Source organism: Acomys minous (genome assembly GCF_964271855.1).
Source record: "Acomys minous genome assembly, chromosome: 11".
In the NCBI taxonomy this organism is placed as follows: Eukaryota; Metazoa; Chordata; class Mammalia; order Rodentia; family Muridae; genus Acomys; species Acomys minous.
In genome coordinates, this window is record NC_140492.1 from 99008740 (window position 1) to 99033872 (window position 25133).

The window sequence follows — 25133 nt, forward strand, 5'->3', positions numbered from 1 at the left end:
TCCCTGCTGCTTTTGCAAACGTGGCCTATCCTCCCAACCACTATCACTCTGCATTGGAATTGCTGCTCGTGGCTCAGTAGCTGTCTGTCCTAGCCAAGCTTGAACCCCTAAAGGCAGGCTCTCCCATAGGCACACCACTACACTCCAGCCTATTTTTCCCCCCTTTGCAACCTGTAAGGACTCAATGAGGAGCAGGCTACCCACACGACCACCACAAAGAGGGGAGCCTGCTCTCCAGGCCAGGTAGCTGAGAAGAAAGCAGTAGACAGCTTCAGAAGAGCAGGCATAGCCTGCCGCATGAGAGTTTTTAAATCTATATAAAGATGATTTCCAGAAAATTCTTACCACAGACTCTACTTGGTCTACTATTTATCAAGAAATCATGTAAGTAATGATTGAAAAATCATACATGCATACATCCATAAGATGTGAAAACTATGTCTCCTTTTTTCTTTCTTTTGTTGCTGTTGATGTCAAGGGCAAACCTTGACACGGCTCCAATTAATGAACTAGGCTGTCTGACTATGAATAAAGGCTTAAGGGCTCTGGGATGGCTTAGTCTTCCTCTTATGAAATACAACCTGCCATAAAACAAAGGCAACTATATTTTGCTGGCAACCTCAAAGACAGGCTCATCACATCTATCTGAGTTTAATATACATTTTTAATTATTCATCGGCAAGACATAAAATAGCTCATTTTGAGAAGTCTCATTTGGATGTTAATTTGCAAATAAGAGCCAGGGAGAAGTCTGTATAAATTATCCTTGTAAATATATGCACATAAAATATCTCCTAAAATTTTAACAAACCAGTGACTGAAATCTTGATGGGAAGGGTGATCCAAAGATAATCGCCCCGAGTTGGGATAATTTTATCACGGTCCATCTTCTGAGAGCTTCTTTAGTAATCTGAAGAGTGAGATTAGACTCTCATTATGAACTACTTACAAACATCATTTGAGATGATGGGGAAGTAATTTGAAGAATTTGGGGCCTGGTAATGAGTTCCCTTTGAAGTTGGGAGGGATGGCGGTGGGAAACAGCCTGAGATAATTGCTGGTCGTCTCCAAGGAGCCCAAATGTTGATGAAGCTTCTGTGTTTAATAATTAAACATGCTAACCTCGGAGAAGGAGGGAGCAGCATCACAGCAACCCCTGGACATTTAGAAAGCCCTGCCTCTCGTGTTTACCTTTCTACCCTCCATCTTTCCCCTTCCTCCCGCTCCCACTTCTGCTCTCAGATGTCTCTCTCAGTGGAGTTGTAGAGGGGTAGCGGGGGGGAACCCACTGAGGAAACCTGGCTTTGGTCTGTGGCACACTGCAGTTGTAAAATGCCCACCTTCCTGCCTGAGGTGCCATTCCAGAGAACAGGATGGCAAAGGTTCCTCCCCCTCCCCCGCCCCCCAAAACACAGTTCAGGAAATCAACAGGAGTTTCCCTGCACTCTTTGAAGTTTACAAGCTTTTGCATCTGGGTGGAGTCCAATTAGCGCAACTCTAGGCGTGGCCCTTTCTTCTCCTTCACTGAATCTCTACTAGACTCCAGAGAACTTCGTTCTAGTTCACCCTGCTGTGGTCTAGAATATTCTCCCATGACCGACTACCAAGGGAACGCCCACCATCTTCCTATTTCTAACGCTCTCCCTTTGGCTTGGGTAACCTGAGGCCAGTCAGAAGCGGCCCTTGGCACAGCTGCATGAGGAAGGGGGCTTCTCGACGGGGAAATAGAAAGAGATGTGTGCATTCTCACACACAATCCCCTTAGCCTCCCGCTGAGCTAGAGGCGTGGTGCAGGCATGCCAGCAAAGCCTGTATTAAACAAGGGAACAGAGTGTGGCTGTGTTCCTCTAGAAGCCAGCACCAACTGCTGTGAGGTCATCTCAACTAATTGTATCTACGTCTGCATTCTGAGGTACCTGAGTTTAAGGTGTTGCCTTAGGAAATGGACAGGGACATGATGCCATCTAAGTAGTAACCCTCAAATCCAGATTCCCAGCTGAAGCAGACAGAAACTGCAACATCTGTCTGATGTTGACCTCCCCTAGACAAAGTCTGCTCTGCCCTGATGCGGGCCATCCTATGAGACCTGGCTTTCTCACAGGGTCCTCCCACTTCTGTTTGCATCTCTCCCACCAGCCAGACCTTGCCATTGGCTGCTTTTCCTCAACGATGCAGAGACAGAAAGCAGAGAAGCTGGTCCGGGGAATGCTCTACTTCTTCGCTTTAGGCTCACAGCAAAGGGCAAGTGTTAAGGGCCAGCTGTACACTACTCCTGGGTGAGTATAGCGCAGCAGCCCTCAGGAGCGTTAAGGATGGAAGAATGTAAACAAAACTGTCTTTACCGGGTCGAGTGGAACTGTGCAGACTCCTGAGAGCATTTTCAAAGAACGACAGATGTCTCCCGCTTGCCCTCGCAGGAGAGCAGAAGTCATTAACTAAAGGATCTAGGGTTTGTGAAGCAGGGCTCCCAAGGCCGCGGGCAACATTTTAGACAGATCGAAGCAAGGCTGAGATGTGACACCATCATGGTTCTTGGCTTTTCCTCTACTCAGGGACTGGTTCCCACCCAGACTCTCCAGGTACAGCCTAGCTAACTATCAGTGGGAGAATGGGTCCAAATTCTCTGGTGGCCTTGGGCACCAAGTATCACATTGGCTAGCATACATTGGCTAGATTCACACCAGCAGTGGAATTTCCATTTGCATGCTATAGGGCAAAAGATCTGGTACATTGAACATGATTTTTTTTTTTTAATGGGTCCCAGAAGCAGGATATTTGAGCTCTTCTTCATGTTGTAGATTAAGTCTTCTGAAAATCTCCCAACAAAGACAGGTGTCTGAAGGGTGTGTGGTGAACTAAAACTGTACTTGGTCATTTTCTTTTCTTTTTCCACATAAAGAATCATTAACGTCCCTTCCCGCCCATTCTCCATTCTGAAGTCTTGGGACCGCCCAGCTCCTTCCGGTCCCATGTCTGAAGCACGTGTGATTCCCCCACAGAACCTGTGAGCTCAGTTCAAGGCCACCCGCAAAGGTGAGCACTCTGGCAGGGCTAAGATGCCAGGATCTCCCGAGGTTGAGGTCAGGCAAGGACAAGCCCGCGGTCCTCAGGACTTCTGGATTACTGTCTGGAATTTACAGGCCGGCAGGGAAGCCACGGAGACAGTGACCAGGCTCTGGAAGCCCAGAGTATGGTGGGTGCCGCACAGAAGGCCGTAGGTGGGGGGCTTCCTCTAGGTACTGTGGCCCTGGGCCCCCCTGGTGACGAGGAAGGGGAACCTGTTGTCCTGTAGCACATAGGTCCCCCTGGAGGTTGGTGCGGAGTCCATCCGTGTGCTTTTGGAACATGGCCGCCCACAGATCTTTGCAGTGAGGGCTTCTAGCTCCTCTCTAAAGGCTACTGTCTGGGGGGTTTCGGGGGGTGGGAAGGCAGCCACTCTCCCAGAGCCTGGGCCGCGTGGAATCCTGGGCCCTCCAGGACCTACGGGCTCTTCTTCTCCCCACCCACGCCCCCTTGCCAAGGTCTAGATCCTGGGTCCACAGTTCCACCACCGTCTCACTGTGCAGAAACTCGAACAGCACCGCATCCGCCATGCGACGCCTTGCGCCCCTTGCTCATTTTCTTACATCCGTACATTTTAAACACGTCTTTGTAAAATGGCTGTGTGGGGCTTAACACTGCGAGGCACTGTCGCTGAGGAAGGCTGCTGGCTGCTTCCCACCCCCGTGTGATTACTTCCTCCCTTCATCTGGGAAACAATGAGAGGAAATGAGAGCTGTTCTTCCCCCAACAGTTTCCTTCAACAAAAGAAAAATCTGGCAACCCAGAAGGGATCTGGTGCCTCTCCTTATGTTCAGGCATGTAGTTAACCTTTCTCCCAATTCTTTCTTCCTTTTTCTTTAGTGATCTGTGATATACAGAAGTATAGAACCACCAGCCAAATTAAAGAGGTCCAGAGGAAAGGAAAGAAGAAAGTTAGAAAGGGAGAGAGGGAGAAGTTGGGAAAAGGAGGGAAGGAAAGGAAAAGCTATTCTTAAAGGATGGGCCCAACAATAAGATCTCCTGTAAATAACACTGATAGGTACCTCAGGAAAGGAATAAAACACTAGAGTTGATTTTTAAATGATAAAATAAATAAACCAACAGGTCCCAGAAATGGATTTAGCTGTGCCCCCAGTAGCCTTCCCTCTACAGAGCTCTTCCAGCCTGGTGCCCCAGTTTTGCCTGACACCCCAGAAGTCTGCTCCTCAGCCTCTCCTAGCCCTGGATCTATGATGCTAGCCTCCGTGTTAGCATATTACTGCTCCAGGTCCCTGCCTGCCTCTAGTGCTTTTGGTTTAGTCTACAAATTTTCTGTGCTTCTCTCACTGTGGCCTGCTGGTGAGCAGGCTGCCTCAGACTTCAGAGAGGCCAGGAAGGAGGTGGAAAAGAAATACAGTAGGTCAGCTCTGAAGGCAAAGTGTCAGACAGGACAAAAGGGCAGAAATAAACAGACAGAGGCTGACTGGCCTCTCACCTTTCGTCCCTGGCTGGGAGAGATAAGACTTAACAGCGAGGCCATCTGGGCAAAGCTTTAGATTTTTCCCAGCAGCCTCCACTTCACAGATCCCCTCTCCCTTTGAAAGGCGTATCTCCACAGCTTGTTAAGAGGTTGACTCAGAGAGGCTCTTAGTGGTCAACACTCATTCAAACGAAACGCCGTGATCGTCATCACCCGAGGGATGCATAGCATGCGGTACCTGAAAGGCATCTTTCACGTAAATGTTCCATGTAGACATTTATGTACAGGAACTTGGCTGGATGTTATCCGGCTTCAGTCAAAGCATCAGACCCAGGAAGGACTTACGCCACCAGAAACCACACCATTACTGCCTCCTCTTGCTTTATGATTCACTCTCCTTCTGCCTTCCCTTCCCTATTATCCAAGTCAGTTGGGACAAAAGACCCTAGACTCTGTCGTTCATACTTTTTAGTAGGCCAGAGTCAAAGCATCATCTCTGACTGTGAGTCATTATTCACGCGGGAAATACTTTTGAAATCAAAGCCAATTCTGGTTTTCCTCCCTTGCAAATGCCTTCCTTAAAACAGCCTGTCATCATCTGGCCTGTCTTCAACATCCCCACTTCACCCTGGGTTCAAAAGGGTGGTTTGGTGACGGGTACAAACACTGGCTAAGAGGCTGGAGCTGAGTTGCCCTGGCTCAGATCCTCACTTCCCCCAAAGATTAGCATACGGCCTTTTTATCATCTGCCACCCTGAGCCTCGCTGTCATGCTCTGCAAAGTGAAGAGATGGCACGAGGAAGCCTCTTCGTGGATGGGCCCACAGATGTCTAGCGAAACGAAGCTGTTGGGGCCACAGCTGACACGCAAGGACTTGCTAACATCATCATGGCTGTGGCTTTGTGAGAAATTACTAACATAGCATATTTTCTTTGATGTAAAAAAATTAAAGTTCAGAAGGGAAAAAATGGCTCATCAGAAAGTAACAGTTAAAGAAAACACTTCTCAAGGCTAACATCTTTTTTTATAAAATTCTGTCTCCAAGGTTGTTTCATGTCATGTTTTAGCCATTCTGAAAGAAAAACAGTAAAAATCGCCATGATGGTGTGTACTGTAATCCCAGCACTTGGGCAGCAGAGGCAGGAAGCCTTGCAGATTAAAGCCAGTTTAGGCTACACAGTGAGACCCGTCCTTGAAAAGAGGGCTGGGAATGTGGCTGGGGGTAAGGCACTTGCCTAGCAGGCCCAAGGCTCCCCGCTCCCTCCAGAGCAAGTGTGTGTGTGTGTGTATGTGTGTGTGTGTGTGTGTATGTGTGTGTGTGTGTGTGTTTGGTATTGTTAATTTTTTCAAGTAAAACTAAATATAAGAAAAAGTCTAAGTTTTTAACCCTTTCTCTAAAGTTGAAAATATTTCCCTGTTGTTATTAATCTAAACTCTTCTTCACATATTGGCTATGTCTTTTCTCAGTACATACGCTGTACAGAATCTCTTGGATTTCTGCATTATCGATATAAAGTACTAGGAATATTAAGTAGTTTACAAAAGGATGAAACCCTTTGTTTCACCTAAAAGAATGTCTTGAGATGATGTCTCTTCTGCACCAATAGAACAGAGAGTTTCCAAAATGGCGTTGCTGCTGTCGGAGCTGGAGCAAAGAGTCAGACCTGCAGCAAAAACACTTGAATGTCCCAAGCATCTTCAGAATGCACGAGGCAAGGGGGCCAAAGTTCCTTAACCTCCCAGCTCACCAGAGAGTGGGTAGCCTCCTCCTTAACCTCCACAAATAAGCCTGGCAGCAACTGAGGAATACTTTTTATGTAAATTAGCTGAATTTTTTTATGTTTGTTAAAGTGAAAGTAAGTTTGTTCTTGACTGGGTTTTCATCGTGACACTGAAAGGGCACGCTGAAGAGCAGCACAAACAGTCATCTCTCTGAGGAACGGGCAGTTATTGATTGCCTGCTTCAACACCGGCTTCCCGTCTTGTCCTTCCGGTCAAGTCTCACGGCTGCTCGGTGTATCTGCTCCCTGGAAGTTCAGATCAGAATATTTAATTATCTACAAAGGATGTGCTATGGATTAGCTGTCAAGTGTTTTGAGACCATTAACTACTTGATAAATGCTAATGAGATACTTCAAGGAAGCAGTTATTGTTAGTTCATCCAACATGGATTCTTTGGTGTGCCTGCACAACCCCCTTAGGTTTTATTATTATTTATTAGAGACTTGTTTTTAATCTGCATTACAACCCTACGCTGTCTTGCAAACAATCATCACGCTTTCATTATAAAGTCTTGCGTCTGAAAGTGCAGTTGCTCAGTTAGGATCAGAGAGGAGGTAATCTGCCTAAAGCCTCAGTGTGCATAGTAACCGAGGGGCAAAACAAGCCTGTGAGAGTTCTAGCCGGCACAGCTGGATAGTTCTCTTAAGGAAGTAAGACTAGCCAGGCCGAGGGAGAGAAGCAGAGATTGCATTCAAAATGTATTCTTCAAGTTAAAGCCAATAGTAGGACCAAAGACATTAGAAGTACTTTAGAAGAGATTTTAGAAAATTTAGACTTTGTAATTCGATTCCCACCTCTGGCTTTAAATCGGATTGAGCTAGAATCGCGCGCATTTCTCTTTCCTACAGGGGGTGGGGATTGGGGTGGGGAGGGGGATGACACATTGCCCTTGAATCGAAAAAGAACAAATGGAGAAAACTTTAATTTAGGGTTACAAAATGTTCATCTCTGTTGTCACCTCAGCCTTGAGGCATGCAAGGGCACTTGAACAGACCCTTGAACCCGGATGTCCGTCACATGCCCACACCTCTCCCCGTAAAACTAAAATCAAAACAAGGCCCCAGTTCCTACCTTACCGAGAAGTCATAAAGATTAGAGGTAGAACACAGAACATCCAAGATGAAAGGCTCAATATAAATTCCAGGCATTATTGTCCGGTCGCAGTGTGAACTTGCAGAAATATGCGGCTTAAGCCTGATTGCTACCTGTCAGCAGAGCCAAACTAGGATGACCTTGCTAGTGCCAGAGGAAGGGCAGGAGAAGCAACTGCATCCCAGGCAGTGTCACTGCGTTACTTAGTTCACAGTGGTCCTTTGTTCCCTGAATGTACATTTTAGTGCATACCTGATACAACAGCTCTGTCTCCACCCCACTGAATGGATTGTTTTCTCTGTATCTACAATGTGCAAGGCTCTGCTTGGAACAGGAAGTGGGGAAATCTATACTTAGTTCTTACTCTTCTGAGCTCACAGATAAAATAAGGGCAGCGTGTATTTCCTATTTGCTTTGGTCTACAGGCCGTGTACAATGGTGCTTGTAGCATCTGAGGATAAGAATGACCTTCCACCCAGAAGCGTCCAACAATTTTGAAGCTGATTCCCATTAGTAGTGACTGCATTAGGCCATGACATGCACTGTGACAAATCGATATTTTGCACATTTTTTCCCCCTTGGATCTACAAGTGCTAGAAATTACTGCTGAAGATGTTCCTTAAAGCCTAAAGTAATCACCCATCACTGCTTTCAGAACCACCAAGCACCAAGGGGCCCTTCGTCTCTAATGTATATACCCTTCCAACCCATGTTTGGCAGGCAGCTCAGGAGCCCAGCCTCCAGATGACTGCATAAGAGACTATACTCTGTATGTAGTCTACTGTGGGTGCTCATGTACCCCTACAATACCTGTACCTGACTCCCAAGTGTTCTGTAGGGGTGCTGCCTGGCAGTAGCAGCCAGCTTTAGTTTCTATCATTTGAACGGCCCTTCCTAACTTGTTTAAGAGATCTCTAGGCCCTGCCAGACCTTGGAAACCCTATTCCAACATATAAACCATATAAATTAGGAATTTAAAAAACCTTTCCTATACAGAAATAGAAAATACTAACAGTCTGTCTACTTTAAAGAGCCTAGAGGCCATTGTCACAATGTCACATTTTAGTTTTTCAATCTCTTTTCTAAAGGTTGGCTTTCCTTAAAGAACATGTAATAACTGTTGACTTTTTTTAAAATTACATCCAGTTTCTCTTATCTTTTTTTTAAACCAATATTAAACTGGCTGGGGCAATAGAACAATCCTTGTCTGTAAAGAGACATAATTCCTATGGTTGCTTTTGCTCAAAGATCATAGTTTTTGAGAGACTCTGTGTAATAATAGTCAAAGGCAGAGACCCACAATCTCTTCCTGTAAAAGTTGGGTAGCAAACAATTCAGGCTTTAAGCCATATGGTCCCTGCTGTAAGTATTCAAACTGCCATTGAAAGGCAAATAGACTTAGACAATACACAAGCACATGATCACACAGCTGGGTGCCAATAAAGCTTTATTTACAAATACAGATGATGCTAGATCTAGGGTCTCTGGTCTAATGGGGGAATTTTCTAATATCAAATTCTGTATTTCTGGTATCTTCACTGTCCAGAGTTCAGAATAATTTTCCCTGGAACAACTCATAATGACTCAGCAACTTGTAGACCTGGAATTTCTTCAGCTGCCTTTGTAGATCACACACACACACACACACACACACACACACACACACACACACACAGGGGTAGAGAAAGGGGGCAGCTTGCTATTGGGAAATGTCTAGTTAGGGCCTATTGCTGTGATAAGACACCATGACCAAAAGCAACTTGGGAAGAAAAGGATTTATTTTTCTTACACTTCCAAGTCACAGGCCATCACTGACGGAACTCAGAACACAAACTCAAATGGAGCAGAAGGCAGGAACTATGCAGAGGCCATGGAGGGGTGCTGCTTACTGGTTTGCTCCTCATTCCTTACTCAGCCTACTTTTTTATAGAACCCAGGACCAGAGCACAGAGGTGGCACCACCCACAATGGGATGAACCCTCCCCCATCAGTCACTAAATAGGAAAATGCCTCACAGCTGGATCTTACAGAGGTATTTTCTCAACTGACTTTTCCTTCTCTCAGATCAGTAAAGCAGCCAGCACAGGAGATAAAGCTGGAAAGCAAAACACCTTCTACTTTGTTTCAGTTTCTCTTTACATCAGCCCCTTTCTGACTTTCAGGATGAGTCTGGGTCTGTATTTTCGCTTTTAATGTCGTCCTATGAGCCTAAATATTCCAGGGGATTGTTTTGGCGAGTTCTGGGGGACAGAGCTGTGAAAATGACTTAGTGGGTAAGAGCACTTGCTGTACATGTCTTAAGACCTAAGCTTGAATCTTAGCACCCGCCCCCCCCCCCCAAAAAAAAGCTTGATGGGACTGATCATACCTTTAGGCCCTGCAGGGTGTGAAGAGAGGTGGATCAAAGAAGCTCACTGGTCAGTCAGCCTATGGCCAAAACAAAAGCTTCTGGTTCAGGCAAGACCTTGTCTTAAATGAGTAAGGCAGGGTGAGGGGGAGAAGGCGCCGGAATCCTCTTCTAGTCTCTGTCGCACATGCATGGCTGGGTGTACACTTCACTCGAGCAGAATGTGGCTTTCAAAAGGTGTCTAGGAATAGATTTCTAGCTGTCATCATATGGTGAATGGTGCTCCGGGGACCAGGAACCTCCATAGTACCTGGCACATGACAAGGTGTGGACTCTTGGGCTCTTCCTCAATCATTCAGTATCTGCACCTAAACTGGATCCGTGGGTTATGTGCCCACACATTCAACTTGAGAAACACCAAAGTGCTTCATTGTTGACAAGTAGGCAGCACCCACAGGTGAGATGGAGGGTACGTAACATCGACGAAGGGCTGCTTGGTGAATGAGGCCAGAGCTCCACACAGTCAACACACAGGGATGGGGAGGCCCTTCGAATAAGAATCACTGGAAAAGGTTGCTAGCATCCAGGACTGAAGGAACAGGAAGAAGATACTGTTATCCCTGAGTCCATCTTGCACTGATACCCTTGAAGGGGGGGCCGCCCACGGGAGCTGTCTTCAAGACATCACAGCAATTTTCAGAAGCACAACACAGAACAGAGAAGAATCACCCGCTCTCCTTCACCTCATTTCCCACTCTTTTTGGCATCTCCCGCTGGCTGGCGAAACCCACTCTAAAGACAGAGGAAGGGGCATGGAAGATAAAGTCATCGTGTGCCAAGTGCTCAGGGCACCTAGCAGGGAAAGTTCGAAGGGGCAGGAATCACCAAAAACGGTGACAGGATGGTGCCTGTCAGGGGCTGGGTCTCTCCAGCTGGCGGCACCATCAGCAATTGTCTGTCTCTTTCCTCCGTGCCTGGCTGTGTCTTCCATGCCAACACTGTAATGTTGATTTTTTCCTATTCAAAATACAAAATTACTCAACCTCTGTAATTGCCCAACTAAAACACCATTTTAAAAAAATGCCTTTACGTATCTTCACTCCACCTCAAGAAAAACCACACCTCAAAATTGCTCTTTCTTACCTCGTCAACTCAATTAAATTAAAGCATGCTTGCTGCATGTTGTCAGAGCCACCAGCCTATGGGAAGGAAAGCTTCCCACCTTCACCAGCCACCAGATTAGTATAGAAGACTGTGTGTCTCCCTCTTCTCTCCACAGCTAGAGGTGTTTTTCCAGTAACACTTCACTTCGTGCCCTGGTGGTTACAGTGGATCGAGAGACATCTTAGTGAAATACAAGGACCAAGAACAGGGGAGGAGTGCGAGGAGGGGTTGACAAGTGGACGTATAATGGAGCCTTGGCCTCTTATTCATCCAGTTTTTAGGTAGATAGCTTCTTGTTGCTTCCCTATGTAAAATGGAGTGTTACAATAATTAAATGGGAGGCCATTAAGCTGAGGCAGCTGTGGCGTCCTGGGATGCTATATAAACAGCCTAGAAAGTCAACTCAGCAAGAAGGACCTCAGCTGGGAACTGAGACTTGTTTTACCTGTCAGAAAGTGCCACTAACCCCTAAGCAGGGACTCGAAGGCTACTGCCCCACTCTAACACTTCACATCTTTACAGGGCTGCAGTACTTACCCTCTCTCTCTCTCCTCTCTCTCTCCTCTCTCTCTCTCTCACACACACACACACATACAAACACATACACACACACATACACACACACACATACACACACACATACACACACATACACACATACACACATACACACACACACATACACACACACACATACACACACACATACACACACCACACACACACACCACACACACACACCACACACATACACACACACATACACACACACACATACACACACACACACATACACACACACACACACACACACATACACATATACACACACATACACACACACACACACACACACACACACACACACACACACACACACACTCCCAAGCCTGGCTGGAGCTGTAAGCCACCTGCAGTGTGGAGCTGCCCAACTGGTGAATCATGGATCTCTGCTGAAATGGTCACTTCAACGCGTTACCATGCATCACCTTATCTCTCCATAGGGGATGCCCTGTATAATGCCTACAGCAATTGTAGCTGTCTATACTGTGTTAAACCAAGATTCAAAACACACTGCATAAAAATTCCTAGGTCTCCTAACTATAATAATATTATTATTACTCTAGTTATTATTGCTGATACTTTACAGTGCTTCAAATGTTTACCCACCCCCCTCAAATGTTTCCAGCTGTTGATCAATCCGTGCACCAGAACAGTAAGTAGTACTTCATCCTCTCAGATCCTGGCTCTAGTGTGTGGTTGAAGACAGCTATAGGAAAGAAAAATGCGAAGGATGGGTTTAATCTCCAGAACCTTCTTTATCTTTTCTATTCTCAAACAACTTTGATCAATCATCTATTTGCCAACGGCCTCCACTTCCCATTACACAATCTTGCAGCTACCTACATTTCTTTTCTGAAGACATGGAAGAAAAGCAAGACAGAGAGTAATTTGGTGTGCATGCGTGTGTTGCGTGTGTGTGTGTGTCAGCATGCATGTGTAGCTCTGGATGCTATAAGAGGCAAAAATGCAATACCCAGGGAGCATTAATTGCAAAAAAAAAAAAAAAAAGATGGAAAATAAAAGGAAGAAAATGGGCATAAGGAAAGAAAGGGGGGGAGAAAAAGCATGAAAAGGGAGGAGGTAAATTTCACTTTGTATTTCAAACACTGCTGAATTACTCATCGGGACCAAGAAAGCAGGATCTTGCAGGATTTGTGATTTACTGTTGTTTATCTTTTAAGCTACACTAGAGGTGCTGCATCTGTTTCCACCATGCCTGCTCCCCAAACTGTAGAGAGGAATTTCACCTGGGTAGCCTTAAAAAGACTGGCAGGTGTGAGGTGGACTGCTTTCAACCCTGATTTCCCAGTCTCCCCACCACCAGCCACCCCCAGCCCCGTGGCATGCATCCCCAGAATGTCCAAATGACTCACTAAAACTCACCCTACAAGCCTGCCAAGCATTCAGGGCAAGTTTGAGTTTATTCTAGCCAAACTAAGATTAGGCAAGCAGGTGGTATTTGTTTTGCAAAACTTTAACACAGCTATCAGCCACAGAATTCCTGAACCGAGAGAATTCCCACTGCTCACTTTGTCTCTATCAAAGGTCTCTCTCAGAGAGCTTGGGGACCTGGAGGTCACGTGTTTCCTGTATGATGTCAGAGAACCCAAGACAAGAAGTGTCATTCAATGCGTGTACAAGAATTGTGAAAGGCAGTTTTCTCAGCCCAGTTCGAAGGGCTGCCACAGTCACGGGGTTTATTTTGGTAACCTTTGAAAACATGCGTTTGTCTCGGTAAGTAAGTTTTCTTTTCCTAGATTGGTGTACAAAAGTCACAGGAAACAATTACTTAGAAGGAAAGTGTATTTCAGTGTTATGGAGTAAGTTTTTATTCGCAGCACAACATAGAAAGCAGACACACACGTAAACAACAGAAAGCAGACACACACACAAACAACAGATATGTTGGTAGGTAAATCTCCAACAACTTTACATCTTTTGATTCTTCTACTCAAACCCTTGACCAAAAAGAAAAATGAATTATGAAAAAACAACGGAACTATGGTACTCACGTTACTTGTTACAGTTTTCTACTGCCGTAAAAGGGCGGATAACAACAGAAGCTTTACCAGTCTCTCCATTTTAAGGGTACAGAGCAGTTCAGTTAAGACTTACTGATTAAGTTAGATAAGGGCTTCAAAAACCTCAGAGACACACAGAATATGGCATTTATTATTTTAAAGAGTCACTGACCATGAGACAGGTTAGCTCCTGGCAACACCAAGCCTACCTCAAAGAGGATGATGAACATCAAAGAACCTCCTTTTGGAGATGACTTCAAATGTGGCAAACAAGCCACTGGAAAAAATGTCCTCGTTTCCACCACAGACAGAATTCTGCCTAAAAAAGTATAAGTTTGGATACAGGCAGAGTCAACTGCCAAACTCTGCCAAGACAGGGTAAGCAAGTCCTCAACAGTTCCTGCCTCACAAATATGTCTGTCAGATATATTGGGCCAGAAGGCTGAAGAAGATGCTCCAACATAATAGTTTTGGGTGACTATTCAGGTAGCAAACTGTCTCTGACATCTTCTCATTTAGAAAGCTACTAACCTGAATTCCCAGCATACTCAGGTAATCAAGTTTGTTCCTTCTCAAGTCTCTGATGGAGTTGAAGACCAGGTAGCATAGTTTTACAATGAAGCTTTGTTGTTTAGAGATTAAGATATTTTTAGGTCTAGATAGGTGTTCTAAGTTGATAATGACAAGATGTGATGGAGATTGAGTTACATTCAGAAATTTAGACGCACCAAGATAGGAACGATGTTTTCTTCAAGACTGTCAAATACAAAACACTAAGAATGTAACATTTATATAATTCCTGATTATGTCATGGTTCTTCTTGCTAAAGGTAATCTATTGTATATATGTGTAATAATATAAATGTATATGTTAAAATATGTATACAATATGAAAAAAAGAATAGAGGCTTCCTATGGAATTTAGAGATTTATTATAGGGGAAGTGGGGGAACTTTTTGGAACAACAGACTTGTTCTGTGCCTTAATAGCAGTGTTGGTTATGAGTTTATACAATTAAATAGCCATAATTCAAATTAAAAAAAAAGACTTAATGATTAACACCTAGTGATTAAGTATACAGCCGTCACCTTGAACAACAAGGCTGACCACTTAGACGATAATGCATGTCCCCTCTCCCCGGGCCTCTGGCCACCACCGGTCTATGAGTTTGACAGTTTTCTCATACAAGCAGAATGACACAGAACTTATCTTTTCCTATCTGGCTTACTTCACTCAGCAAAATGTATTCAGGCTTGATTCATGTTGTGGCCTGCATCCGATAGCAGAATTTCATTCTTTTCTAAGGCTAATAGCCCATTGTATGCATATTCCAAATTTGTTTATCCACTCAAACATTATCCATTCCATTTGTGGACATTTGGGGTGTTTCTATCATGGTCATTAATGCTGCTGTGTATGTGGGCATATAAATATCCGTCAAGTCCCTGGTTTCAACTGTGTGGGCCATACATGCCTTCCACATTATTTTAATTATCTTTATGGAAATTCCTTCATCTGTCAGGGAAAACCAGTCTTTCAGCTCAGCATGTGTTTTTTGAGAGAGCTGTCACTACCCTAGTGGAGGAGGAAGTGGGGATCCAGCACCAACAACTTGGGGCGCCACTTGGGGTCCTGCCACAACATACACAGCCTGCACATCCTCCCCTTGTTCCTCCAAGGCTTGCCTCCTTTTAGAAACGCTTGAGTGCCCAGGGACCTCTTTGAAAAGGAAGTTGTCTTCACCATGAAAATGTATGGTGTGAACTCCTGAACAGCTACTCAACAGCAGCCGGAACAAAGACAGGCAAGCTGGATCCGAAGGCGGCGGAAGCAGGGCGTGGGGGATGCTTACGCCCTGAGGGAAATGCTAGAGAAAGCAGAATTCCATAAGCAGAGAAGGAGAAAGAAGAGAAACAAAGAAAGTGGTTCTCAGGTGCAGGGAAGTACAAGGGGGGTGATAAAGAGACTTTCTCCAGCACTCTGAGGCAGAGGACCCCAAGAACTGCTGACATAGAAAAAGCAAAATTATGAGTTCACAGTATACCATGTAGTTTCCACAGGAACTCTTATCAAGAATCAAAGAGAGAGAGAGAGAGAGAGAAAAAAAAACCAAGAAGCAAAATTCTCTCAAGAATCCGCCTTCCGTTGGTATCCAATTCAACGGAGACTACAAGTTTCACAGCTCAACCCACAGCTCTCAGGGCGCGTAGCATCCAAACAGAAAAAGGCATCCCAGAGACCTCAGACAGCGTGAAGGCTGCGCCAAGGCCGGCCCCCGTGAGCAAAATCTAAAGGGAAACTCTAGCTTGAGGAGGCTCAGAGAACTGGAGGCAAATCCAGAAAAACACTTAGGCCCTGTGTTTTGGATAAGACTCAGAATTAGACACACACACACACACACACACACACACACACACACACACACACACACACACAAAGGCTTCCTAGTTACCGGTACCCACATGAGCCCCACCGATCTTGCCAGACTTCGCAGCCTCCAGTATAAAGGAAGGAAACCATGGGAATAATGGTTGGAAGAACAGGCCCTATAGTGATCTATTTTTTATCTAAGGTTGTTTGTCTTCAAAGGATGACCCTCCACCACCTCCCACACCCCCAAATCTTACCAAGCCTGAAAGGGCAGACACAATTCCTTTTGATCCGCTTGAAAATTCACCTTCAGGCCACGATTTGACTCGCTCACTCAGCCAGTGAGCGGACTCTGACTCCACAGTCAGCACTGGGCCCAGCTCAGAAATACAAAGATAGAACAGGGCCCTACTGCCCATTAGGGGGGTCACATCTAATAAAGAAATGAGTGATTAAAAGCAATTACAGGACAAGGGTGGAGCTCGACAGTAGAGCTCTTGTCTGGCATAGGCGAGACCCTGGGCTCCATCCTCAGTACCTCCCACTAACTGCCCCTCCCCCACCCCACCCCCACAGACACGGCTTATGAAAAAAGCACATTTGAAGTGAGGTAAGATTATATAGGAAACTAAGGGGCACATCTGGAATGCAGGAAGAATACAAAATCCAGTGGTCAGGACCACGCACTAGGTTTATATTTGCTTCCTCTGGTTGATGTCATAAATGACCTCCAAACCTAATGGCTTGAAACAGCATGACTTTAACATAGTACAGGTCAGATGGCCAGAGTGGGTGCTAGGAGCCACAGGAAGGATGTCGGCTGAACTGTATTCCTTCCAGAGGCTTCTGCAGAGACTCATTCCTGTCCTCTCCAGTTTCTGGATGGCTCACGGCCCCCTTCCAGCGATTACGATTACGTCACTCTGACCTCTGCTTCTATATGCATGGCTCCTGCCTGGCTTCCACCTCCCTCTCCATCCTAACCGTCCTCCCTCCTCCCTTCCTCCTCTGTGACTGCATCAGCCCTGCCAGATAACACCAGATAAAATTCATTCTTCCTGATTCTCACCTAGTCACAGCTGTGCAGTCTCTATGCCCTCCCTTGTAAGGTGACAGGTCCAGGGTATCTATGGGGAAGTGGTGAGAGACAGAGGTGGCAGGGACATGACTCTGTCACGTTAACTCCTAAAAATTCTCTCCATGGATACGCCATGCTGTTCTTCTGAAAAAGCTATCACCTTTTCCCTTCAGTGTGTGTGTGTGTGTGTGTGTGTGTGTGTGTGTGTGTGTGTATAGAAAGAAATAAATGGAATAAATTGTATTCTATTCAAACCCCTGCTAAAAAAAATTATCTAGGTTACACAGTAGAACTATCATGAATAAAGTGGCAGAGCAGCCATGTCATGTGAAACCTATTCTCTTTGCAATTTCTGCTTTCTCCCTCCTTGCCTGGGTGCTGATTTTCTTCTGTTTTGGCCCCTCTGCCCTCTCAGTGGATACTAGTGGGTCCCCTCAACTGACAAAGCCTTCCACAAATTTACGAAATTCACAGTACCCAGTTTCACGACGCAGGCTAAACGCAGAAAGACATTTCAGAATTATTGTCCGAAACTGCTCATTTGGAACCAAAAGGTGATGTGATGTGGGAGATAGCTCAGTGGCTGAGACTGTTGGCTCCATGAGAATGAGGCCTTGGTTAGAATCCCAGCACCCTAATAAAAAGCTGAGCTTGACACCAAACCTGTAATCTCAGTGCAGCGCAGTGTGGAGACAGAGGGATCACTGAGACTTGCAGTCAGATACAAGCCTAACTCAAGTTTCCGCAAGAGACCTCAAGGGAGGAAGGTAGAGATGGACAGGACTGGGCATCCTGCGTCTTCCTCCAGTCTTTTCACATAGACACATATCATGTATGCACATACACTGCACAGATATACCACACACACACACACAAACACACACACACACACACACACACACACACACACACACACACACACACGTTTTAAACTTAAAGCACTCATATGTCCAAAAATCTAGTGTCTTCTACCGCATTGACAGCTAACTTTTTATTATTGTAGTGTGTAGGGTTGTGTTTTGGGGCAGGGATCATCACCTTAGCTGCAACCCAGGAGTTACTAGGTTCTATAAATCAGTGCATACTGTGGCCTCCAGAGTTTAGATCAGAATACTCACCATCTTCCATATTATTCTTCTCTTTAAAAGTTATAAAGAAGAGACTCCCTTTTAAATAGATAGTAATGAGCCTTGTGCGGTGGAGCACACCTGTAATCCCAGCACTGTGGGAGGCAGAGGCAGGTGGATCTCCATGAGTTTGAGGCCAGCCTGGTCTACAAAGTGAGTCCAGGATAGGCATGGCTACACAGAGAAACCCTGTCTCGAAAACAAAACAAACAAACAACGCGCGCGCACACACACACACACACACACACACACACACATACACACACACACTGAGTACAAAGCCAACTTCTGATTTTTTTTTTTATTGAAAAACTCCCACGAAGACTCACAACTTGGAATTCCATAAAGAGACCTTTCCGTTGGGTGACGTTTGACGCTGGAATATAAACAAGTTTCAACAAGAGGACAGACAGTATGTAATCAATACTCCTTGGCTCCTGCCCAGGAGCGTCGCGCCTTGGCACTTACATCTCGACAGATACAGGGAAGGAAGCTTGCCCCACATTTCAAAGCAGATCAACAGATGTAGGGCTGGGGTAAGAGTCGGTTACATGGCTGATGAAAGTCCTTGTCAATTTCAAGTAATGACAATATGGCTATCCTCAGGGCACTGGCAGATGGCCTCAGCCACCAGCCTGCCAGGAAAGCCAAGGCCATCCTTTCTCCCCACCTCAGGACCTCACTTGCCAGTCTTCATCAAGCCTCGGCTGCCGTTTGCTCCCCTCTGTGGCTCAGAAACTCCCTGAGCCATGGCCTGCTGACCCATTGCTTCTTCCTGCCTCAACACTGCCTGTGCACCCCCAGTGCACCCAGACAACGGAGACACTTTTCCAACCCTCTGAGTCCCCCCAGACTCTCTATGCCTGGAAAGCAGTTCCTCCATCACTTGCCTGGAGAATGCCTCATTAGCCCTGGCCATTGACTCACCCTCAATACTCTCCCCTCACCCCCTGCCCACTCCCCAGAAGCGCTGTGGCCTTCCCTCCCACAGGGCTCTTGACACACAATGTTAGTGTCCCCGCTGTTCACCCGTCCCACTCCCTTAGCAAGCTCCCAGACTGAGAGAGCTCCTTCAGAGCAAACGGAACCCCTTTTATTTCCAGCTCCTCTGCACTTAGCTCTTAGCAGACACCAATAAACATCTGCTGAGTGATTGAAAGAATCTTCAAGTCTTTCTGGGAAAGAAAGAAAAACAGCCCACCACTCTACCGCCTTTCCGAACTGTACGCAGTCACCACCAGACTCACTTTCTCCCCACCTATCTCCTGGCCTGGCTGCCCACCTAACCCTGGCCCTAATCTTGCCAGGGCGATGCTGGGTTATTTCCTGACAGATTAGTCTCGCTGCAGCAGCCTCAGATGGTGTGCCATCGCTGCCCTTTGTGCTCCTCTTTTTCATCTCCACAATGTTCTCCTTTCTCAGGCTTTACTAAGAAGGTACACGCTCTGGCCTCTCTCCTCCTCTCTCTCTCTCTCTCTCTCTCTCTCTCTCTCTCTCTCTCTCTCTCTCTCTCTCTCTCTCCCTCAGAAGCTCACTGTTGGTACCACACAATGATTCAAGCAACCTCTCAAGGCCAGCCTCTCAAACATGACAGTAACCAGAGGAGTTGATGTGTGCATGGCGTCCAGCCCTCGGACAAGGTTGCCATGGATTGTCACACCCTGAGAGACTGCTCTCCCAGCGGGCCACCTCAGAGCCCTCCTGTCTTCCTCCCCTTAAAGTCACTCTGGGTGCTGACACCACTACAGTAACAGTCCAAAGACTGCTGATGCCAAGACTTCCTAAGTCTCGAGTCTTCTGGATTTCTTCACAAGGCGGTGGTGGCACATGCTTTAATCCCAGCACTCAGGAGGCAGAGGCAGGTGGATCTCTGAGTTCAAGGCCAGCCTGCTCTACAGAGGGACTTCCAGGACAGCCAGGGCTACACAGAGAAACCCTGTCTCAAGGGGAAAAAAAAAAAAAAGACTCTTCCGGATGCCAGTCCAACAGAGACCATGATGCATTGCTTCCTGGCTGTCCATCAATGCTGCCAGCTCTTATCACCACCCAGTTCTTCAGCTTCAAGTTTTACTTTCTCGGGGAATATATTTAGGTTTTCCTAATACAGTGTCCGTTTTATTAGGAAGCAAAGCTACATTTTGTGCCATTTGTTTCAATATCTCATTCAGGAACCATGCCTGTGATTTGCCTCCATTTTGGTTTTTTTTTGGGGGGGGGCGGGGGAACTATATTACCCAGGCATCTGTTGTTCTGAGTTTTAACAAGAGACCAACGGGACTCCACCTTGTCATGACATTGAATACAAAGTTGACCGTCATTCACAGCTTCAGAAGATTAAAAACAAAGGGCAAAAAGCAAATTGCTGTTGTAAAGATCTTCTTTTGGAGATGTAGCCCTATCTATTTCTTTTGTTTGCTTTCATTGTTGTTTTGTTGCTTGTTGGGTCTTGGCGAGGTGGGGGTAGGGGGGTGGGGGGCAGGGGGCGGGGGAGCAGGTGGTTCTGGTCTGTTACACTCTCCCTATGCCATCCAAGCTGGCCTTGAACTTAGCTTTGCCTCCAGAGGGCTGGGACAGCCAGCCAGTGCCACCATTCTCAGCAGCCCTGTTTCTTTAAATAAGGCGTAGAGCACTGTAATGCTGAGTGCTCGGGGAAAACTTTTCTGCCGTGGATTGTCTCCTGCTCTATTATCTGAACGGGATGCATTCAAGGAGAAATAGGATCTCCCTGACGCCAAGTCCATGAGGAGAATGAAAGTCCAGATAACTCCAAGAGCTTTTCTGTTTAGTCACACTCCCAAATGTCTTAAAGATTGCTTGCCTTTAGTCTGCCTTTAGTTGTACAGACACTGATAATGCCTGTCATCGAAGACACACACACACACACACACACACACACACACACACACACACTGTAAGGCAGGCAATTAATCACGATCTCCCCCCAAGACCATATTTTACAGTCGGGAGCCAATTGTCAGCACACGTGTTCCTAAACAAACTGACACACATACCAGCTAACAGATTAATTCACGTGGAGAAGGCACCGTGGGAAGCAAACCAGTGTTCCCAGATTGCTCAAGCAGGTGCTCTCCCTATTACCATAAAGATCAGTGCTCCCAGCTCTAACCCTCTGGGAACCCTGCCCCAAATCGCCTACTCTTTCTAATGCAGTCAATGCTAGCTAGGATAGTTCTGCAAACCAAGAGTTTGATTTATACAACGCAACCTAACGTCAGCTCCACTCAGGGGCAGCCTGTGTCTATAGGCTTTTGAACCTGGGAGGAGTTCATTTTTGTTGTTGTTGTTGTTGTTGGTCTCACACTTGACTTGCTGTTTGTTTAAAGCAGGAGCTCACTATCTATCCCAGGCCAGCCTTAAACTCAAGAGCACCCTCCTTTTTCCGCCTCTCAAATGCTGCAATTGCAGGTGTAAGCTCCCTAAAGGGATACTTCATGCATTCCTATTTCTGGGCAGATGCTGTTCTCCATCTCGGCTCACACGCATCTCTAATGGGATGAATTCCAGGGACACCAACACCTACTGTGATGAATCTGTTGAAGGGGGAAGCTTACACATCTACATGTGCACACTCGTTGCACGTGTGCACACTCATTGCCCGGCACGCCCTCTTTCATGGAGAGAGTTCTATTAGCCTTCTTGTCTCTCTTAAAGCTAGCCCCACGTGCTCAGCCCTCTGAACAAAGCTCAGCTATGTATTTGTTTGTTCTCTGCTCCACAAGAGGAAAACTTTTTAGAAAGTGGACAATTTCACCAAATGGCCTTCTCCTCAGGGCTGGAATGCAGAGACAGAATGCAGGGGTGAGGAAAGAAGGTTGGACAACATTTGCATGACAAGCACTAGACTTAGCCGCTGAGGATCGAGAAGGGAAGACAGTCACCAATATTCAATACTTACTCGTCATCTACAAGAGCTACTCAGAGTCTTTACTAAATAAGAGTTATAAAAATGGCCCCTGCAGCTGTCGCACATATCTCCCGGGCTGGCAGAAATGGGAGGGGTGGGAGTCAGCTTGAGCCATTGCTATCTCTAGGCTAACACAGGGGCAGCAGCAAGCTTTCCCAGGATGCTCCTAGGAAGGAGGCAGGATGCTCCCCTGGGGAGTTAGTTGCACAGTTAAGCCCTGCCTGGAAGCCCAGAGCTGGCTACATCCCAGCAGGGTGGTGACCTTTTGTTTCGAATGCTCCCCCTACCCAATCCACTCCCCAGCCCCCCACCAGGGATCATTCAGTAATCCCACCGGTTTTCAAAGTCACCGTAGTATTCTTCTTAATTCTGAGGGGATGAGGGGGAGGAGATGAGAATTAGAATCCAACTAATCCAGCACCAAGTTTGTCCTGGTACTTTGATGGGTGACCGATTTCACTCCCCAGTAACTGGATCGAAATCTTCCCTCTCTGCAGGGGACAGAACAGGGTCCCCTCTCTTCAGCCCCACCCCACCCCCACCCCCAGAGAGTCAGCTCTCCTGAACAATAACCCAACTGTCTGCACGGGATGGGAAACAGTCACAGGGAGTTGGGAGCCCACCCTTGTACCCTTGTACAAACCCAGACATGCACAAAAGTTCTGCGTTTCACCGCAGGAAGTGAGGACGGTGGCTTCAAGCATCATTAATCATTTTGGAGTGATTATTCTTAAAAGGGGGAGGGGGCGAGGAAAAAAAAACACAAAGATGCAGCTAGAGTTAAGTCATGCTCAATAAAAAATCAGCACTTCTGTCCAAATCGTATTCCCCTGATTCCATGTGGAACATTTAAGGGCTTGCTACCCTGACAAGAGCCCAGACCAGATAGGGAGTCAGTTTCCTCTGTAATTAGAACTCCCTTAAATACTTGGGACCTGACGCAGCTAGATAGGGGAAGGGCAAGTCGGATAGGGGTGCAGCTTTATTTCCTTTGCCTTCCAGCCCAAGAATGCACAACCCATTTTAAAAGAACTGATAAAGTGTCCTCCCGGAATCTTCATTTACCCCCTATTGAAATTCCATGAAACAAAGCTAAGGGACAATCCTGCTTTGTCTTCTAATTGAGCTTGGGGAACTGTGAAATTCCCCTGCCCCACCCCCACCCCCTCACCAGCCCCTACGCCTCACCCCAGCCCAGCAGGCAGGGCCCGGGAAAGCAGCAATTGCCCAGATTGGCTGCCCCATGGGGTGTGAGTTTATAAAGCACGTCCAGCCTGGCTAGCCATTCAAATCTGCTCACCCTTGCAGGAAACACTGCTCTGCCCAGGCCTTTGAAGTAACACGGGTCTCACCAGCGGAGGAAAAGTAATGACTAGAAAATGAAATCTACTCCATCGTTTCAGAGAGATTGCGTTTCCTGTGATCCTGGGTCCGGAGGAAACGCACTTACATGAAATTGGATTAATTTTTTTTCCCCCTAGAGTCACCTGGTCTGCCAGTTTCCTCTCACTGAACTTTTGGCCGTGTCCGCAATTTATTCATTTATTTCTTAATCGAGATTACCAGCTCCGGAGAGCAGAAATCACAAAATCAATGCAAAAACCTGCCCCCTTACCCCTGACGGTGGCTGCTCCCTCCCCAGTGCTGCAGGAACTTAATAGGTAGGTAAGTGAGCCTAGAGGGCTGATGTCACAACCTCCTTCTCTAACTGTTATTAGCCAGATCACCCACAGGCAGGCTTTCACTTTGCCTCAACATGGAGGAAAAAGAAGGACAATGAATTTCATCTTTGGGTTCTTAACGTACTCAAAAATCAAAACTACGTCTGCCTGTTTTGTTTTCTGGATTTGGTTATTTGTCGTTTTATTCCGAGCTTAACACCATCCCACTCCACCCCATTTTTGTACACCCAAAACACTCTTAAAGTTTAAATCTGCTGAGTCACACTGGTTTCCAGTAGCTATTTCACCAAATGACTTTTTACCAGAGCAGCCTGAGCAAGGTGGGAAAAGTATCCCTCTGGGTAGATTGTAGATTGAAATACAGAGCCCAAGCCAGGTAAGGAGTAGGTCCACCGGGAAATGGGGGACAGCCCCAGGTATTAAGTCAGAGCCAAAATAGGACAAAGAAGAAGTTGGGAAGATGGGATGTACGTGTTCATTCAGACCAAAAGAGGGTATCCCTCAGTAGAATTAGGACCCAGAACAGGAAGTAACCACCCCCGCAGGCAGCTAGGGAGAGCCTATAAAAGGAACCAGCAGCAGTTACGGCAGATGTTACATCCAGAGTCATATCCGGAGAGGACAGTCAAGTAGAGAAGTATTTCAAAGATAACAGAAAGGCTGGATATGAATAGGGTTTGTGTGTGTGTGTGTGTGTGTGTGTGTGTGTGTGTGTGTGTGTGTGTACATATGCGTGTGCAGATAAACACAGAAATAAGCATTGCTCTGTAATTTGAGAGTAAGTATTGGGAGAAATGATGCTACAGTGTGAATGAGCACATCTATTATCTATATACCCTCCTCTTCTTCTTCTTCTTCTTCTTCTTCTTCTTCTTCTTCTTCTTCTTCTTCTTCTTCTTCTTCTTCTTCTTCTTCTTCTTCTTCTTCTTCTTTTTAAGTCTCATGCAACCAGCGTTAGATCTAAGGTCATCTCTGAATTTCTGATCTTCTTGCTTCTGCTTCCTGAGGGCTGGGATTACAGGCATGTACTACCCCACCATCCATTTGTGATGGGCCCAAAAGTAGGACTTGATCTATGCCTGCAAGCATTTGACCAATGGGCTGCGACCCTACCCGCCCAGATACTCCCGCCCAATCACCATCCTCCATTCCAGGAAATCAGAGGCTCCTGGACAAACAACTGAATCCAAAACGTATTTTGGAAGCTTAGAGAACACCGGATGAAGTTAAAGGGGACAAATACCAGTTTGACTGGACTCCCACTGGTCAAATCAAAGACAATCCGAGCATCGAAACACTGTAATATAAACAGATTTCCATCTGTTGAATGAGATAGGCCAGTGTGAGTTCGTTCGGAAACCCATCGGAAGCCTGATGCTGGGCAAGAAAGCTATTGCCAAGGACCTCCCTTGCTCAATGCTTAGATTCAAGAGAGCAAAGAATAACTTTCTGGTGGGGAAGCATTGCAGACAGGAGGCTAA

The 25133-nt window shown here is 46.2% G+C and overlaps 1 long non-coding RNA gene and 1 pseudogene across 2 annotated transcripts in view; both read right to left on the reverse strand.

Annotated features, from left to right (window-relative positions):
* Nucleotides 1-3106: 3106 nt before the first annotated feature.
* LOC311608482 (trafficking protein particle complex subunit 6A-like) lies at nucleotides 3107-3593 on the reverse strand (annotated as a pseudogene). The gene has a single exon. The product of its transcript is annotated as a trafficking protein particle complex subunit 6A-like (transcript).
* A 2139-nt stretch (nucleotides 3594-5732) lies between these two features.
* The window catches only part of LOC311609544, a 134830-nt gene continuing 115429 nt past the window's right edge, over nucleotides 5733-25133 (reverse strand). Inside the window, exons 4-6 of the long non-coding RNA XR_014783417.1 lie at nucleotides 12053-12156; nucleotides 9744-10739; nucleotides 5733-6528 (exon numbers count right to left, since the gene is read on the reverse strand). This is a non-coding gene — a long non-coding RNA (uncharacterized lncRNA). The remainder of the gene's footprint in view (nucleotides 6529-9743; nucleotides 10740-12052; nucleotides 12157-25133) is intronic.